Genomic DNA, 6,000 nt, shown 5'->3' with positions numbered 1-6,000 from the left:
TTTAAACACGTTTTTGTCGAAACCATGTTTTCTGAGTTGTGGTATCGATACATCAGGATCTACTTGACCGATTTGGCTGATTTTTTTTGCAGCATGTAAAAATGAACTTTTAAAGCGTTACATAGCCGTCTTTTAATATCTCATTTTTTCAATTTTTATATAAGTTCATATCTAAAGAGCGATTTTTTATGAAAAATTACTCATTTTTAATGGAAATGGCCGTTTTTTAAATAAAAAAAAACCAAATTTTTCGAATTTAAAAAAAACTGTGTAACGCTTTAGGTATTGTCCAAAGTTTCAAAATATTCATTGGAATTCGTTCTGCGACATCCCGTTGCTTCAGAACCGATGCCACCGGCAAGGAACCGATTTTTCAGACAGTATCTACGCATCCAGATGTCAAGAACGTAATAATCATTATTCGTGCACTGAAAAAAAATGGAGAATACATCTTTAAATATACCTTAAACAATAACCAAAATACCCGAGCACTTCACTTCATTTCTAACATCCGGAAAAGAAAACACGAAAATACATTATTTTTTGAACTTCCAGACCCTTCACCCATGCTTTCTTCATTTCTTCTACATTCTTCATCACTTTAGGTCGTTTTAGAAGATGCCTCTTCATAATAGCCCAGTATTTTTGATTGGGCGCAGTTCCGGAGTGTTTGAGGGAGGGGGGGTGGTGCTTCAGATCTTTCGGCACGAAATCGACATCATTCGCCTTATACCACATGATGTCAAATCCGCCCAGAAGATCGACGGACCGTCATGAGACTTCAGAAGAGGGAGAGGCTGGTTTTGGAGACACTCTTCCAAATACACCTGTCCATTCATGGTGCTTGCGGTAACGAAAGGTGTACTCCGCTTTCCGCCAGTGCAAATCGCTTGCCAAATTAAGAAAATTGCAGCAGAATACCAAAACTGGACTACGTTCAGTTTTCAGGTTCAGAAGTCCCCAAACCGTGACGAGAAACAGTATACGGTCGCAAAAAGCTGTACCCGGAAGTTGTACGACCAGAATTTGTTCTATATACACTCTGTCCAACTTCTATAAGACCACCCTGATTCTATTTCGTTGTAACACAAACAGTTAGTATTTCAACAAGATACATTCATACATTGTTGAATGCTTAGAATAAAGTATATTTAACGTCAATTTCGGTCAAAAGTGTTGTTTGTTTATTTATTGTGCTTAAATATGATAATTTCAGCTGTCCAGTTTCTATAAAACCATTTCAAAATTCATAGGTATTATCAATGAAAAACTCAAAACGATCGGCTGATTTACATGTCAATAATTGGCAACCTTGCCATTTCGGCTAATAACCTAGAAAATTCGTGTTGGAATACTATTTACCAAATGCTGCTGATCGAATTTCTCGATATTTTTCCATGTTTCCGAAATTGCGACCTTGAGCTCTTCAATCGTGATGTACCGTTTTCCCTCGGTAGATTCTGCGTATAAGGATTCCCCTCAGATTTTCAACAGGATTCAAGTCTGGGGAGCGAACCGACCAGTCCAAAAAATTAAGTTTCTGGTCCTTAATCCATTGTTTAGTTTCCTTGATGATATGAATAGTAGCATTGTTTGCTGGAATGTGATTTTTTGTGACGATATCCACGCAAAAACGGTAGAAGAGAGGATTCCAGAACATGTTTGTAATCCTTGAGTGATGTGAAAGCTTTCCGATTGCACAGAATGCCGCCCAAACCATGCACGAGCCTCCACCAAAATTCCTGGTAGAAAAATACTGTTCCGTCTTCCGTAAACCACGCCAATGCCCATTGAAATCATCAGGACCATCCTAATTGAACTTTTTTTCGTCAGTGAAGATAACCAATACATTGAAGAACTTTTCGTTATGGTATATAGCAAAATGTATTCTTTTGGAAACATTCTTTGTCACAACATAACATGTCCCACTGTCGGTTTATGTGAGCTTTGGCAAAACTCAGACGTCTTCCGATGTGAGATGGTGTAAGATTAAAAGCTTTAATCTTTTAAACCCTTTTTATGTGAGGATTTTTTACCAAAATTTGACGAATTGTCACCCGAGTAACATTTAAATTGAAATATTGCTTTATTTGCATAAGCGATTTTGAGGTATTCGAAGCTGTTCTATCTATTTCCGGCTTATCCCGGTCAGAGAGCTTTGGTTTATTTATTTATTTTATTTATTTATTATCGTCAATCAAAATTGTAGACTGATACATTTTTAATACTACTTAAAACTACTTACTTAAAACTAAAAAACCAAAGAGAGCTGGATAATTTATCCGTTTAATTCAAAAGAAACAAGTTACATAATCAAAAAAAAATTTTTTATTTATTTATCTATTTCGTCAAAACAGCTTAGACTAAATATGCTACCCAAATATTACAGTGAAATTTAACTATACCTTATTCTATTCAGATAGTCTTTAAGCATTGACCTTGACATGTTTACATCAATTATTTCACTGTGTTCGTTACAGATGCTCATCATACAATTAATAATACTATATTTGACATAATTAGTTTTTGAGGATTCGTCAAATAATTGAGCACTACTTGACGGGATCATCCAATCCGACGAGAAATTTCATCGATACCAACATTTTCTTGGAGAAATGCATCGATTTGTCTTCCTTTTCTCTTCGTGAGCAGTTTTCCCTTCGACATTTTCCAGATTTATTGATCAAAACAACTAAAACAACGGAAAAATGTAACTGGTCTTATAGAAACTTGACACTTGAAAAATACGAAAACATTCGTTTACGCCCAGCGCTTGCACATACACACATATGAAAATTATGCAGTGTAAGGTAGTCACCAATACCAATACACTAAAATATAAGTTGAAGCATTGTTTGTTTACAATGGCACAAAGCAGCAAGATCGTCACCTGGCCTTATAGAAGTTGGATAGAGTGTACACATGTGTTTATTATACAATTAGGTGAAAAAATAGCCGACCTTACTCTTTGCTGTCTTGCTTCTTGAAGCCTGTTGTTATAGTTGTTGGAGCTAGAGATTCCAGTGTATGGTAAATCAGGATAAAAATAGCACCCCAAAGATTTCCGCATGTTCCCAAAACCTCCAATGTTTTTTTGACCCCGAATCGCTACACAAACCCTACCTATGAAATGACAAGTGTGTACCAATAGAGATTCTGATAGGCTCTTGGCCAAGGTTTTCACATTATCTGATCACTGATGGATAGTTTAATAATTTCTGTACTGATAATAAGGGGCAAACACGAAATTATTGCGACACCGAAAATGTCATGCCAGTTTTCCTATAATGTTTAGAATTAAACCAAAATTTTAGGGTAGTTTTATACATATCTTAACTTCAAAAATCAAAAGAAAAGTTAATCGATGGAGCCTTGAGTGTAAAATTGAAGGGCTTTTCGCTCGATGCCCTCCATCAAAGTCTTTACAGTGTCATCCGGTACCAGTTTCTCAGTTTTTTTTTCCATTTTCTTAACATGTCCTTCTTGTCTTTGACTGTCTTCTTGCTCTTCCGAAGTTCACGCTTTATTATTGCCCAGTATTGCTCCACCGGGCGCAGCTCCGGACAGTTTGGCGGGTTCATGTCCTTTGGAACAAAATGGACAGAATTGGCCTCATACCACTCCAGGACATTTTTAGAATAGTGTCATGATGCCAAATCTGGTCAAAATAGCGGAGCTTCGTCGTGTTGCTGCAAGAACGGCAAAAGGCGCTTCTCGAGGCACTCAGATTTGTAGATCTCGCCATTTACTATGCCCTTTGTCACGAAAGGCTCACTCCTCAGTCCGCAAGAGCAGATGGCCTGCCAAACGAGATATTAGGAGGTGAACTTCGACATTTTCTTCTTCTTAAATTTGTCGTCCACATCGAACTTGCTCTTGCCGGTGAAAAACTCCAACCCCGGAATTTGCTTAAAATCGGCTTTTATATACGTTTCGTCGTCCATCACACAGCAGCCATATTTTGTCAGCATCTTCTCGTAGAGCTTCCGTGCCCGAGTTTTAGCCGTCGATTGTTGCCGCTCATCGCGGTTTGGGAAGTTCTGTACCTTGTATGTATGTAGTCCAGCTCTCTTCTTTGCATTCTGGATGTAGCTCTGCGACATGCCGATCTTTTTAGCCAAATCACGGCTTGAGACGTTGGGATTTGCTTTAATCATCCGCTTCACCTTTCCCTCCGTCTTTTTGTTCTCCGGTCCCGGTTTTCTTCCAGCTCCTTTGCCGTGGTCCAACGTCAACCGTTCCTGGAACCGCTGCAACACTCTGGAGACGGTTGAATGGTGAATGTTCAACATTTTTCCCAACTGCCGGTGCGACAGGCCAGGAAATTCCAGGTGTTTGGAAAGAATTTGTTCTCTCGACTCGCGTTGGTTCACCTCCATTTTCGTTGAATCGAAAAACACGACTTCGAGTTTGACAGCAAGTAGACAATACACATCAATGAGAAAATGTGCAAAATTTGGTTGATTTTTACCCAATGGTAAAAAAGTTATGCCCTGTTGAATGTGTCGCAATAATTTTGTGTTCACCCTTTATAGTTTTAATATGGAAATAAAATAATAAATATTACCTTATTTTTAGTTCATTATTATATTTCCCGAAATTTTCGTTATCGGTGGTGACCTTGCCACTCAATTCCGCGGATTATCGGGGTTCAACTGTATCTCCAATAGGTAGTTTGACTTCGTGATGAAGGAATTTTAAACTTACTAGCAGACGAATGATGAATAATTTCAGAACGATGAATTAAATGCCGATTTCTCGAATATGTCATTCATCGAAAAAGTTTATAATCACAATCACATAATCACGTCACATCATAGGAGTAAATAGAAGAAGATGAAGATTGCGACTTTGTGAACATACACTCTGTCCAACTTCCATATAACAACCACCAATATCTTCCATAGTAATCTTCCATAAGAGTTTAGAATCAATATGTTGATACGTTTTCTAGTACTTCAGGTAGCATTCATACTCGTATGAATAGCGACATTGTCCTTCTGGAGCCTAAGATGTTTTCGTAGATATTTGCACAAGAAAGGTAAAACAGAATACTCCTCAACCCGAATGTGGTCATGGAACTTTTGTTCGACAATGGAGATAACCTGAAATGATAAAAGAGCCAGAAATATTTCTTGACTTAAAAAGTTTTCGAAGACAGTTATAATCACAACAAAGAGTTGTGAAATGAAATTTTTGTAACCCTTTCATATTCCATTGACGGTTCAGGTGAGTTTCAGTCCTACTCAATGCTGTTCCGATGTGAGAAGATGTATGATTAGAGATTTCCACCTTTTCGATCCATTCGATATTTGAACATTTGTTCTACACTGTTATACACTGCGTTTCACAACTATAGAACCACTCATTTTTTCTGAGTTTCCAGAGATATGTAAGAAGACGGTTGAATTGAAGCAGATAGTGTAGAATAGAATAATGATCTTCATTTAAAAGACTGGCCATTTCAACTTAATTGTTGTGTTCAGGCGCGAAACATCCAAAAAAATAAAATTCAAGTGTCTCATAACTATAGGACCAGATGGAAAAACTCTCACTCCTTTACAAAATTAATGTCAATTTCACATGAATTGCGATAAGTTTCTAACTCGTCGGTCATCTTTAGTTCTCTATCAGTTCCAACAACCCATTCGGGGTGGTTGCGACCTAGCTGCGCCATGTTGTAGTGTGTATCTCATTCTACGCAGAGGATACTGCTCGTTTAAACTGACTCATACTGCTTGTAAGCTACATCTACTATTCGTTCGATCACTCCTCTCGAATTCTTGACAGGTTTTGATTTGGTAAACAAGTTGACCAGTCCAGAATCTGAAGCACCTATTCATTAAACCATACCATGACCTTCCAGATTTTATGAATTGATGCCAAATCACCCAATTATCAAATTGTTTTTGATACAATTGTTTTGATACAATTTGCAGTAAATGATTCTTAAGTACTTCGTTGCACTTCTGACTGTTCATTCGTGTTGATGGTAAGCTA

The sequence above is a fragment of the Toxorhynchites rutilus genome, chromosome 3 (assembly GCF_029784135.1).
Source record: "Toxorhynchites rutilus septentrionalis strain SRP chromosome 3, ASM2978413v1, whole genome shotgun sequence".
Classification (NCBI taxonomy): domain Eukaryota; kingdom Metazoa; phylum Arthropoda; class Insecta; order Diptera; family Culicidae; genus Toxorhynchites; species Toxorhynchites rutilus.
Note: the sequence above shows the minus strand (reverse complement) of the source record.